Consider the following 14,199-nt stretch of genomic DNA (forward strand, 5'->3'; position numbering starts at 1 on the left):
GAATAAGGAAGACAGTAGAAAAAGAAACAAGAAGAGTGTACAATATACTACGTTATGCCATTTTCTCCTAATTTCTACCATTTCAGGTCTCTATAGACATACTAAAATTTGTGTCATGGTCAAATATAGTACTGTGATGGCAAGAGCCACTTCTGGAAGCATGCATTAGGAAATGAAGCTACCCGTATTTTTCGCTCCATAAGACGCACCTCTCCGTAAGACGCACCTCATTTTTAGGAGAGGAAAACAGGGAAAAAATATTCTGGCAAATTCATAAGGCAGTAGCAATAGATAGATGTTGTCACATCAATTACCTCAAACTTCTTGCAGTGTACAACACAGTGAGAGCTTTTGAACAATTTGTAGTTGGCAAAGTTATTCCAATAGCCACAGACAACAACACTACAATGCTTTATATCAACCACCAAGGAGGAACAAAATCCATGTCTTTCTTGCTACTAACAGTACAGTTTTGGGACTGGTGTATTCTCAAGCATGTCATTTCACAAGTCATACATGTACCAGAAGTGGAGAATCATGAAGCAGACTTCTACACCAAGATGACACACAATGAGTGGGAATTACCATCTCAAGTTTTAACACTTATAATGAATTGTTATTGCACTGAAAGAGATGAATAAACAGATTGTTGCTGGGTAGTCAATAAGAGCTATGATGAAGAAATCACCACCAGCACAGGTGTAAGCAAACAGCAAAGCATGCCTCACTTCCACTCCCTCCCTTCCTCCCTTCCTTCTTTACAGCAATAAAGTTTTCTCTCTCCATCATTCAGTTCTTTACTTTGCAGCATGCAGCATGTCCACAGAAAGTGTGCTTACTTTTATCAGCTTTTTGCAGCTGATCCTCCTGTTTCCTCCACTCTTTAATCATTTTTTCAGATGAGGAGGCCCAAAATGTCTCTGCACTGTTCACTGTTTCCATACTCCTTAGCATATTTTACTACCTCTAGTTTAAAAGGAATGTTATATGCTAGCCTTTTCTGCTTTATCATCCTTGCACTGGTAGAATGAGTTCCCATACTCTGCAAGAAAAATGTGCCCCTTATACATCACAACATCTACTGCCTGCTTGCTTTTACAAATATAATCTCAAAGCAGCACAGAATCATAGAATAATGGAGTTGGAAGAGGCCTATACTGTAAGGCCATCAATTCCAACCCCTGGTTCAATGCAGGAATCCAAATCAGAGCAGATCTGACAGATGGTTGTCCAGTTTTAGAGACTACAATAGGATAAAATACAGTAGCTGGGAATCACAATAAAAAGATAAAATCTACCAGCAATATTGTAGAACAACAATGATTAAGAAAAAACAATAAAAACAGGGGGAGTGACACCATGCAGCTTTTATTAACACAAAAATAGTACTAAAATTTCTGTTTCCAGTTGTGTGTGTGTACGTGTGAAATGCTATTTATGAAATGTTGGGTTCTTAAACCAATTTTCAAGATTTCAAAGCTTTACTTGGACATATTCAGATCTGTGATTCAGATCTGCCCTCTGCAATTCAAATTGCCTTACTCCTGATGAGTCCATAAAAACTGTGGCAAGCTAATACACCAAATAAAACCTGTAGCCCTAGTGGTAATATATTAAGGAAAGGAGTGTTAGGTCCCTTTTAGTTTCCCTTTTGAACTTTATTCTGCATGTGCTCAGTGCCTTTTTAATCATTCTGTGCTTCAGAATGAAATTTGGCTAACAATACACATTAGCCTCCCCCCCAGGTCCCTTAATGTTTTAAATATCTGCAAAATTACTTCTATTTAGGCTTAATTTGTGGGGAAGTGATGCAGCTTACTACCAAGGCCTATAAAATAAATAAAATAAATAAAATAAATAAAAAAATATTAAACTTACTGGCAATTTTAGAAGCTTTTGTTTCTGTCCTCTCTCTCTCTCTCTCTCTCTCTCTCTGGTTCTCCACATGTCTGGTTGGTCACATGGTTTAACTTCTCTGCAGAAGGTGAAGGGAAAGAGACTCCTCCTTCCTGCTTTGCTTCTCCAATAGCCAATTGGGTGATGCAAGCAGGCAGATATGCTAATATCTGTGCACTGAAGGATTGTGGGAGGAACATCCAGCCCCTGATGGGGGTCCTGCAGGGCACCCCAAAACACTGAAGAGCTCTCCTGGCCTCTTTTGGGATTGGGGCTATGCAGCCCTGTTCTAATCAGGAGGTGCAGCCGGGGGTCACCATGCCTTTGGAGGGTAGGGCACACAAAGGGCCAGGAGGCTTAGAAGCCATTCAAACTCAGACCTGGCAGGGGAGATACCATTGTTGTAAAAGTGGTTTTCCCAGGGTAAGGCTCATCTATTGCACTTCAGATGAGCTGACTCCTGTGATTTCCCCAAACATGGGAAAATCAACTGCCTAAGTGGGAGACTGTGTTTATGGTTTCCCCTGGTGTTTCTAGAACTATCCTTTGGTCCTTGGCTATTTTCACTATTTGCTGCCATAGGCCTATTTGCCTTGCTGGTTTTCCAGGTGGGCTGCAGGAAGCAGGTCCTGGAAAGCTAGCAGTGCAGAATGGTGAGGTCTAAATAGCAAGCAGTCTCTGCTGCCAGTTCAGAGACCTCCCAGCATGGCAGTGGGAGGCTTTTGGGTGGTGGTGGCTGAGCCCTGGGTTACTGCATTCACTCCATAAGACGCATGTACTTTCCCTCCCACCTTTTTGAAGAGAAAAAGTGCGTCTTATGGAGCAAAAAATATGGTAAATAATAATACCTTTTGATTAAATTTTACATTTTGGGTACAAGTAGAACTTAACATAAATACTGCATAGGAATCTGGAGTGTAAGATCTATGAACCTTCGGAAGCTGGATGTGGTCAAACAGGAGATGACACAAATAAACATTGACATCCTGGGCGTCAGTGAACTAAAATGGACGGGCATGGGCGAATTCAATTCAGACTATCATATCTACTATTGTGGGCAAGAATCCTGTAGAATAAATGGAGTAGCCCTCATAGTCAACAAAAGAGTGGGGAAAACTGTACTGGGATACAATCTCAAAAGTGATAGAATGATTTCAGTACGAATCCAAGGCAGACTTTTCAACATCACAGTAATCCAAGTTTATGCATCAACCGCTGATGCTGAAGAGCTGAAATTGACCAATTCTATGAAGACTTACAACACCTTCTAGAACTGACACCAAAGAAATATGTTCTTCTCATTATAGGGGACTGGATTGCTAAAGTAGGGAGTCAAAATATAGAAGGAACAACAGGCAAGTTTGGCCTTGGAGTTCAAAATAAAGCAGGGCAAAGGCTAATAGAGTTTTGTCAAGAGAACAAGTTGGTCATCACAAACACTCTTCCAACAACACAAGAGGCGACTCTACACATAGACATTACCAGATGGGCAATACCAAAATCAGATTGATTATATTCTCTGCAGCCAAAGATGGAGAAACTCTATACAATCAGCAAAAATAAGACCTGGAGCTGGTGGTGGGAAAAAGGGGAAAACCAGACATCTGCTCAAGAACATTGGAGATATCTAAGGAACATTTTGTGCAAAGATGGACATGATAAAGGGCAAAACTGATAGGGAACTCTCAGAAGCAGAAGACATCAAGAAGAGGTGGCAAAAATACACAGAGGAATTATACCAGAAAGATCTGGATGTCCCAGACAACTCAGATAGTGTGGTTGCTGACCCTGAGCCAGACATATATTTTTATTTATTTTATTTATTTATTAGATTTTTACCCCGCCCCTCTAGACAATGTCTACTTGGGGCAGCTTACATAGATAAAAGCACATCAGTATAACATATATACAGTGGTGCCTCGCTTAACGAGCGCACCGCATAACGATGAAATCGCATAGCGATCCGTTTTTCGGATCGCTAATGCGATCGCTTAACATTTTTAAAATAGGGCTAAATTCGCTTTGCGAAGACTGGTAAGCGTTTCGCTTACCGATCTTCGCAAAACAAAGCCCGACCATCAGCTGTTTGGCGGCCAAAATGGCCGCCGGAAGCCCGGAAATGGCCCAAAATGGCCGCGCGCAGCGTTTTCGCGCCCTCGTTAAGCGAGGCGAGGGCGCGAAAATGGCTGCCGGCCATTACGAAGCTTCGCTGAACGGTGAGTATTTGGCCCATTTGGTTTTCTTTGATCCGTTCAACGATACTTCAGCATAGCGAAGGTTAATCCGGAACGGATTAACCTCGCTATGCGAGACACCACTGTAAAATCATTAAAAATACAGTTATAACAATTAATTCCCTGAGAGTGAAGTCAAGTGGGCCTTAGAAACCATTGCAGGACAACAAGGCCCGTGGAGGTGATGGCATACCAGACAAGCTATTTAAAATCTTTAAAAAGATGATGCTGTTAAGGTACTGCACCTAACATGCCACCAAGTTTGGAAAACTCAGCAGTGGTCAGAGGATTGGAAAAGATCAGTCTACATCCCAATCTCAAAGAAGGGCAGTGCCAAAGAACGCTCCAACTACCATACAGTTGCACTCATTTCACACGCTAACAAGGTTATGTTCAAAATCCTACAAGGCAGAGTTCAGCAGTATGTGGACAGAGAACTCCCAGAAGTACAAACTGGATTTCAGAGGGGCAGAGGAACTAGAAACCAAATTGCTAACATGAGCTGGATTATGGAGAAAGCCAGAGAGTTCCAGAAAAACATCTACTTCTGCTTCATTGACTATGCAAAAGCCTTTGACTGTGTGGACCACAGCAAACTATGGGAAGTTCTTAAAGAAATGGGAGTGCTTGACCATCTTATTATCTCCTGAGAAATCTATGTGTGGGACAGGAAGCAACAGTTAGAACTGGATATGGAACAACTGATTGGTTCCGAATTGGGAAAGGAGTACGACAAGACTGTATATTGTGCCCCGGCTTATTTAACTTATATGCAGAATACATCACGCGAAAGGCTGGACTGGAGGAATCCGAAACTGGAATTAAGATTGCCGGAAGAAATATGAACAACCTCCGATATGCAGATGATACCACTCTGATGGCAGAAAGTGAGGAGGAATTAAAGAACCTCTTAATGAGGGTGAAAGAGGAGAGTGCCAAAAATGGTCTGAAACTCAACATCAAAAAAACTAAGATCATTGCCACCGCTCCCATCACCTCCTGGCAAATAGAAGGGGAAGATATGGAGGCAGTGACAGATTTTATTTTCCTGGGCTCCATGATCACGGACATGACGTAACTACTAAACAACAAGAACTTAACTTACATTATCCAGTAACCCTACATTTCCTTTATGCACATCAAAGTTGTGAAAAAGATGATTGATTAGGACATGTTTTGCCTTTGCAGTTCAGCTTCTGTGCAGTTAGTTAATCAATCTATGATCAGCAGGAGGAAGGCAAAGTAGATATTACCTATTCAAAAATCCTGTTAGCCAGATGACAGGCCAAGAATTCAGTTTGCCCCTGCCAGAGTACATTGTTTAAATACTGAAAGAAATTGGTCAACAGCTGGCTTCTTTGTAAGACTGTATTAATAATGGCATAGACTTCTAGGAAGATTCCCTTTGAAAATACTGTTGGAATAAGTGGGAGATGTGTGAGAGCTGTTGGCTCATGTAATTACCCTCTCTTTTTATTGTTTTTATGTATTTCAAAGAATGGATTTTAATATGAGTGCCTAGAGATAGTCAGAGGAAAAGAATCTAAGGAATGGCAGGTAATTATTATCAGTCTTCCACATTATAAACAATGTCTTGTTAATTATTCGCAGTAGTGTATTAGAGCCAGGGCTTGAAGAATAGAAGCTGTGGGCTCTTCTGAACTGCACTGACTAAGACCTCATCAATCACTTCCTTCAGACTGCCCTATTCCTTCTGAACATAGTTGCAATCCTCACATGACCTAGAAGACCAATGGATTTTCCTGGTGTATTGCAAGATATCACTCTTGTAATGTGGATTGTCTGAACAGGTCGTGCGATGGAAGGCACAGGCCTCGGGAGGCATGTCTCAGTGATTGTGCACTAACCTGGATAGAGCCCATCCAGGCAGAGAAGGTAGTGAGGCTGAATGGTGAGAGGAACCCCTCTGTGTAGCCTGTGGATAAATAAAATGCCTCACAATGGAGTTTTGCATCATTCCAGGTGTCACATACAGCACTGATGGTACCTGTCTGTCATGGGTTTGGAGGGAAAGTTCCATCCTATGGGGAGTGGAAGGCGGGACATCAGGGGGGAGGAGCTCTACTGTGTATATATTTGGGGGAAGTCCATCGTAGGAGTCCTGACGTGGAGAAGTGGAGTTGGAGTCTGTGGGTCAGACTGGGTACAACTGTTCGTCAGATAGTACATACCTGATAGGTTCAGGTTTCTATCTAGGTAGCCAGAACTGATAGGTTCAGGGTCTGTGCGTTACCTTAAAGTGTTCCGTGAGAACCAATCTGTTGTATGTGTATGATTGGGACTATACCAAGTTCCAGTATCCTATTTACCTGATCCTTTTATTTACCCTGTTTGTTTTTTCAATAAACCTTGTTCTTTTGTTTATTAAAATCCATTCCTGGTCTGGGTGACTTGGTAGAGCGAATGGTTGGTGGCAGCATAACTACAGGGTGGGATACTCCAGTAGGTCTGGGGTTGCTACACCAGGCTTCCCTCAAAGAATCTTATGCGGCTTCCATTCACTTTCACACAGGAAGGAAAGTTTGAAGCCCTTACACTACAAGAAGTCATAGTGAGAACAAACTCTTAAAATATCTCAGCTCTTCTACACATTCATTGTCAAGGTTACAAAGGATGTAAGTACCAAGCGGCTCCTAGAGGAGTTCAGCACCGTCTCAACCAGGTACAGCGTCCATCTCCTGACTGTGGTGAGACGGGACTCTGTTGCCTTTTTTCACTGTTTACTTGCCATTGCCAGCCCTATAATCAAGAAGGGGCAATTTAATGCACTCTTTTTGTGACAACTGTACCCCATGGAATACATATTAAACTTTTCAAGGATCACATAATTATGTAAGGTGTATTTTTTAAAAGTATGTTTAAGTACCAGTGAGGAGAGTTTTGAAGGCTTTTCTGTATAAAGCTTTTGTTGCATACTTGACCAGATTTATTCCCTGGATATATATGAGGAAAGACTACAGCATTTGGGTCTCTTTAGTCTAGAAAAAAGGTGCCTGAGGGAGGACATAAATGAGACATATAAAATTATGCAGGGAATGAATCAAGTGGATAGAAGGAAGTTCTTTTCCCTCTCATGCAGTACCAGAACCAGGGGACATCCACTCCAATTGAGTGTTGGAAGAATGAGAACAGACAAAAGAAAATATTTCTTTACCTAGCGTGTTTTTATCCTGTGGAACTCCTTGCCACAGGATGTGGTGATGGCATCTGATCTAGATGCCTTTGAAAGGAGATTGGACAGATTTCTGGAGGAAAAGTTAATCACAGGTTACAAGCCACAGTGGAGATGTATAATCTCCAGGCTTAAAAGGAAGGTACCTCAAAATGCCAGATGCAGGGGAGGGGTATCAGGAGACAGGTATCTAGTTGTCTCATGTGCTCCCAGAGGCATTTTGTGGGGCCACTGTGAGATACAGGAAGCTGGACTAGATGGACCCTTGGCCTGATCCAGTAGGGCTTTTCTTACCTTCTTATGATCTTATGCTTGCTGTAAACATTAAGAGTTTCCTTGTTTTGCATTTGTTATGATGAGAGGGACAGAATGTAATGCTTAATGTTAAAGGGTGGAATAAATTGATCTGGAAAAATAAGAATAATTTCAGAAGTATGAATAGCTACAGTATTTCCCATCAATTGCTGCTTGTGAAAATTTCTGGCCGTTGGAAAGATTTTTGCCTTTTACAGGCAAAAGTTAGTCAAGTCTTTCAGTTCTAAGTTGGATCTATCAATCTTTGTCTTCCTTTCTTTGAAAACAAAAGGAGAGCTAGCCATAGTTTAGATAGAAAAAAAAGGAACTTCTGTATACCTAGGACACTGTAGTAAGAGCGATTGTAAGTCAGAAAGGACTTAATAGCTTAGGAGAATGATATTTTTTCTTTCATCCTCACAGTGTTTCTTGGTGCTTACCTATGGCTCTTTTGACAGAACATGGGCTACTTTTTAGTAAGAGAGTGTCTCTGTATAAGAATATATGCACATAATTGAGTGGCATGTTATTCGTCTTCAAACCTTGGAAAAGGTTCATTTTTGGGCTTCAGCCTCCAGAAACTCCCAGATTTGGGGAGCTATACGTTTTTTGGGGGGTTTTAAGTACCGTTTCAAACTTCTCTTCTTCCCGTAGTATATTATTCAGTTGGAGAAGGACATTTTTTCACGTTTTGTCTTAAAAAGATCTAGTACGTGTGGCAAACACAAGGAAGTTGCCCTTAATTACCTTTCTTATCAGCTATTTTAAAAATTAGCCTCAAAGGAGAAAAAAATATTTTAGAGGTTACTATTTCAGATAAAATCCATAAATCTCTAACAAGGCATAATTATAGTCACTACAGAGGAGGACATTTCTGCGGTAACTGCAAGCGCTTAGCTGCAATATGCTCTAAGTTATATATTAAAGCAGAACAGCATGTCAGTTCCTTCATGGTCCATTGCACCATGTATCCATAGCAGTTTAAAATTAATTAGCTGGTCTTTATTTTAAGAAGGGTAATTTGAGCATTATCCTTCCTCCCCCTCTTACTCACAGTCACCTGTTAAGCTTGCCATATAAGCAATATGCTGATGACACTCAGCTCTACCTCTCGTTTTCCACCAATCCAGCTAGGCGGTTTCTGTGCTAAACTCGTGTCTGGACCTGATAATGGACTGGATGAGGGTTAATAAATTGAAACTCATTCCAGACAAGATGGAAGTGCTGTTAGTGGGTGCTCTACCGGACACGTTGGAGGGCCATTTCCCTGCCCTGAATGGGGTTACGCTCCCCCTAAGAGACAGGGTCCGCAACCTGGGGGTGCTCCTGGACTCTGGTCTAACTCTGGAAGCCCAGGTGGACTCGGCTTCTTTCAACTCCAGAAATTATATTACAGCCCTACCTGGATGAGCAGAGTCTCATGACAGTTACACATGCACTGGTAACATGCTGTATAGATTACTGCAATGTGCTGTTCGTGGGGCTGCCTTTGAAGACTTCAACTGGTTCAGAATCAGGGTGCACGGCTGGTGAGTGGTGCGGCCGCTAAGGAACACATCAGGCTGATTCTGTTCCAATGACATTGGCTACCAGTTGCTGTCCGGGCCCAATTCAAAGTGCTTGTTTTGACATATAAAGCCTGGAATGGCTTATCCCTAGATACCTGAAGGACCACCTCCTTCCATATCAGCCTACCTGGCAATTAAGATCTAGCCAGGGGGCTCTCCTGAAAGAGCCACCCCTCAAGGAGGTAAGAAGGATGGCTTGCAGACAAAGAGCCTTTTCGGCAGCTGCTCCCAGACTATGGAACACCCTCCCAAGGGAGATTTGTCCGGTGCTGACATTGATGATGTTTCGCCACCAGGTCAAAACCTTCCTGTTCCAGAAGGTTTTTAATTGAAATAATATCAACTGTGGGTCCTGATGGCAATTTTTAGAGCACTGTGGTTTTAATTGTATTTTAATTGTTTTATCTTTTTATCTTTTAATCAATTTTTTTAAAATGCCACTCGGCAGCCATTCACTCAGAGAAGACTTGCCTGAAGAGAAAGGTCTTTGCCTGATTATGTAAAAGACAGGCTGTTCAGAACTATTTAAAATTTTAAAAAAAATGTTAATTTATTGTTATATAGATGATAGTTTTTGCAAGATTCCCTGATCCACTTGAAGCCCTGCTGCCAAAAGACAACACAAATAATAATTAATTCAAGGTACCAGGAAACTTTTAAATCTTTTAATTGGGTAAAGAGTCTTCTGGTATATTAAACTGGGATTATGCCCCATTCCCTTTTGCTGGAGGCTCCAGATTTTGACTCCCACTTGGAGAACGATGAGATGTTTTGTTGCTATTTTGGTGTGCTTTGTGGTGCTGTCATGTAGATAGTAGATTCAGACAGACTGATATCGTCTATGTTAAGATAGAATTACTGTTGCTTACAAAACTGTGCAACAGTAATTCTATCTTAACATAGACGATATCAGTCTGTCTGAATCTAATATCTACATGACTGTTGCTTATAAAACTGTGCCCCTTCATGGATTTTTGCCTTGTTGTGGCGAAGGGGCTTGAGTAACTCAGAGAAGCTATGGGCTATGCCGTGCAGGGACACCCAAGATGGACAGGACATAGTGGAGAGTTCCGACTAAATGCAATCCACCTGGAGTAGGAACTGGCAATGCCACTCCAGTATCTTTGCCAAGAATGCCCCATGATCAGAAACAAAAGGCTAAAAGATATGACGCTGGAAGATGGGACCCTCAGATCGGAAGGCGTCCAACATGCTACTGAGGAAGAGTGGAGGACAAGTACAAGTAGCTCCACAGCTAATGAAGTGGCTGGGCCAAAGCCGAAAGGACGCTCAGCTGTGAACACGCCTGGAAGTGAAAGGAAAGTCCAATGCTGCAAAGAAAAATATGCATAGGAACCTGGAATATGAGATCTATGAACCTTGGGAAGCTGGAGGTGGTCAAACAGGAGATGGCAAGAATAAACATTGACATCCTGAGCATGTGAACTAAAATGGACAGGAATGGGCGAATTCAGCTCAGATGATTATCATATCTACTATTGTTGGCAAGAATCCCGTAGAAGGAATGGAGTGGCCCTCATAGTCAACAAAAGAGTGGGAAAAGCTGTAATGGGATATAATCTCAAAAATGATAGAATGATGTCAATACGAATCCAAGGCAGACCTTTCAACATCACAATAATCCAAGTTTATGCACCAACCATCAATGCTGAGGAGACTGAAATTGACCAGTTCTATGAAGATTTACAACACCTTCTAGAACTGACACCAAAGAAAGATGTTCTTCTCATTCTAGGGGACTAGAATGCTAAAGTAGGGAGCCAAGAGATAAAAGGAACAACAGGGAAGTTTGGCCTTGGAGTTCAAAATGAAGCAGGACAAAGGCTAATAGAGTTTTGTCAAGAGAATAAGCTGGTCATTACAAACACTCTTTTCCAACAACACAAGAGGCGACTATACATGGAAATCACCAGATGGGCAATATCGAAATCAGATTGATTATATTCTCTGCAGCCAAAGATGGAGAAGCTCTATACAGTCAGCAAAAACAAGGCCTGGAGCTGACTGCGGCTCTAATCATCAGCTTCTCAAAGCAAAATTCAAGCTTAGACTGAAGAGAGTAAGAAAAACCACTGGGCCACTCAGGTATAATCTAAACCAAATCCCCTATGAGTACACAGTGGAAGTAAAGAACAGATATAAGGAACTAGATTTGGTGGACAGACTGCCTGAAGAACTTTGGATAGAGGCTCGTAACATTGTCCAGGAGGCAGCAACAAAAACCATCCCAAAGAAAAGGAAATGCAAGAAAGAAAAGTGGCTGTCCAACGAGCCCTTAGAAATACCAGAGAGGAGAAGGGAAACAAAATGCAAGGGAGATAGGGAAAGTTACAGAAAGTTGAGTGCAGACTTCCAAAGAACAGCAAGGAGAGACAAGAGGGCCTTCTTAAATGAACAATGCAAAGAAATAGAGGAAAATAACAGAAAAGGAAAAACCAGAGATCTGTTCAGGAAAATTGGAGATATTAGAGGAACATTTCGTGCAAAGATGGACATGATAAAGGACATAAATGGGAGGGACCTAACAGAAGCAGAAGACATCAAGAAGAGGTGGCAAGAATACACAGAGGAATTATATCAGAAAGATTTGGATATCCTGGACAACCCAGACAATGTATTTGCTGACCTTGAGCCAGACATCCTGGAGAGTGAAGTCAAGTGGGCCTTAGAAAGCCTGGCTAACAACAAGGCCAGTAGAGGTGATGGCATTCCAGTTGAACTATTTAAAATCTTGAAAGATGATGCTGTTAACGTGCTACATTCAATATGCCAGCAAGTTTGGAAAACCCAACAGTGTCCAGAGGATTGGAAAAGATCAGTCTACATCCCAATGCCAAAGAAAGGCAGTGCCAAAGAATGCTCCAACTACCGCACAATTACACTCATTTCACACACTAGCAAAGTTATGCTCAAAATCCTCCAAGGCTTCGGCAGTATGTGGACCGAGAACTCCCAGACGTACAAGTTGGATTCCAAAGAGGCAGAGGCACTCGAAACCAAATTGTTAACTTGCACTGGATTATGGAGAAAGCCAGAGAGTTCCAGAAAAATATCTACTTCTGCTTCATTGACTATGCAAAAGCCTTTGACTGTGTGGACCACAACAAACTTTAGCAAGTTCTTAAAGAAATGGGAGTGCCTGACCACCTTATCTATCTACTGAGAAACCTATATGTGGGACAGGAAGCAACAATTAGAACTGGATATGGAACTGATTGGCTCAAAATTGGGAAAGGAGTACGACGAGGCTGTATATTGTCCCCCAGCTTATTCAACTTATATGCAGAATACATCATGCGGAAGGCTGGACTGGAGGAATCCCAAGCTGGAATTAAGATTTCCGGAAGAAATATCAACAACCTCTGATATCCAGATGACACCACTCTGATGGCAGAAAGTGAGGAGGAATTAAAGAACCTTGTAATGAGGGTGAAAGAGGAGAGTGCAAAAACCGGTCTGAAACTCAACATCAAAAAAACTAAGATCATGGCCACTGGTCCCATCACCTCCTGGGAAATAGAAGGGGAAGATATGGAGGCAGTGACATATTTTATTTTCCTGGGCTCCATGATCACTGCAGATGGAGACAGCAGCCACGAAATTAAAAGACGCCTGCTTCTTGGGAGGAAAGCGATGACAAATCTTGACAGCATCTTAAAAAGCAGAGACATCACCTTGCCAACAAAAGTCCGAATAGTCAAAGCTATGGTTTTTCCTGTCGTGATGTATGGAATTGAGAGCTGGACCATAAAGAAAACAGACTGCTGAAGAATTGATGCCTTTGAATTGTGGTGCTGGAGGAGACTCTTGAGAATCCCCTGGACTGCAAGGAGAACAAACCTATCATTTCTAAAGGAAATCAACCCTGAGTGCTCACTGGAAGGGCAGATCCTGAAGCTGAGGCTCCAGTACTTTGGCCATCTAATGAGAAGAAAAGACTCCCTGGAAAAGACCCTGATGTTGGGAAAGTGTGATGGCACGAGGAGAAGGGGATGACCGAGGATGAGATGGCTGGACAGTGTCTGCGAAGCAACCAACATGAATTTGACACAACTCCGGGAGGCAGTAGAAGATAGGAGGGCCTGGCATGCTCTGGTCCATGGGGTCACGAAGAGTCGGACACGACTAAACGACTAAACGAAACGAATAAAACTGTGTCCATTATAAGGACAAAAGATAAACATGGCCATTTCCTGGAGAAAAACAGAACCTTACAAATAGATTTTTCAAATTGCTTGTAACTAAGATCAACACTTACAGGTTTTAGAATAAGAATTTAGAAAAGACATTTTCATCTACAGCTAACTAGATTTTTTTTTAAAAAAATAGAATATTTGATTCAGAATAGAAAATAGCTCATAGCAAATCAAATGAAGTGTTTTCTACCTCTGAAAACCTATTTGGGCATAGTGTTATGCAGCAAGAGAAACTTTTTTTCAAAGATAGCATATGGATATGTTCTATTATTCCCACTCCCTGTGTAAAGTGCTAGGAGCAAGCTGAAGATAATATTCAATGCATTTTTTGAGATTAATGTGCATAATTTTCAAAATGCAAATTGCATCATCTGGAGAAAATGTCAGTTAACATGGAGGGGGAAATTAATCATTTTCTTTCCTGTTGTGGTCCTGAGGGGACGACCCCTCTTCTGGAGGTATTTTTATTTTTGAGCGGGGTGTGTGTGTGTGGAATCCTTGTTACCACTGTCAGAATCACTTCTTCCTAAAGAGATAATGATCTTGGCAAGGAGTAACTGTAGACGCAAAACTACCACTGAGAATTTGGGAGAATTTCCTCCCAATAGAAATTCTAGTTTTCCTCTCAACATCAGCAGGGAAAGGATGGCATTTCATCTTTATGCCAGCCACCAAAATGAAGCTATTTGCATTTTGAAAATTTAAGATTTAAGTGAAAAGGTGGATTTAACAGCATGTATAATTTGGCTTTCATTCTATCTTCCAGCTGGCCTATCCTGACTTTAGAATCATAGATG

At 41.6% G+C, this 14,199-nt stretch overlaps 1 pseudogene; it reads left to right on the plus strand.

Annotated features, from left to right (window-relative positions):
- The first annotated feature begins 2,268 nt into the window (after nt 1-2,268).
- LOC144586181 (U1 spliceosomal RNA) lies at nt 2,269-2,421 on the plus strand (annotated as a pseudogene).
- Nucleotides 2,422-14,199: the final 11,778 nt, after the last annotated feature.

The sequence above is a fragment of the Pogona vitticeps genome, chromosome 1, assembly GCF_051106095.1.
Source record: "Pogona vitticeps strain Pit_001003342236 chromosome 1, PviZW2.1, whole genome shotgun sequence".
NCBI lineage: Eukaryota > Metazoa > Chordata > Lepidosauria > Squamata > Agamidae > Pogona > Pogona vitticeps.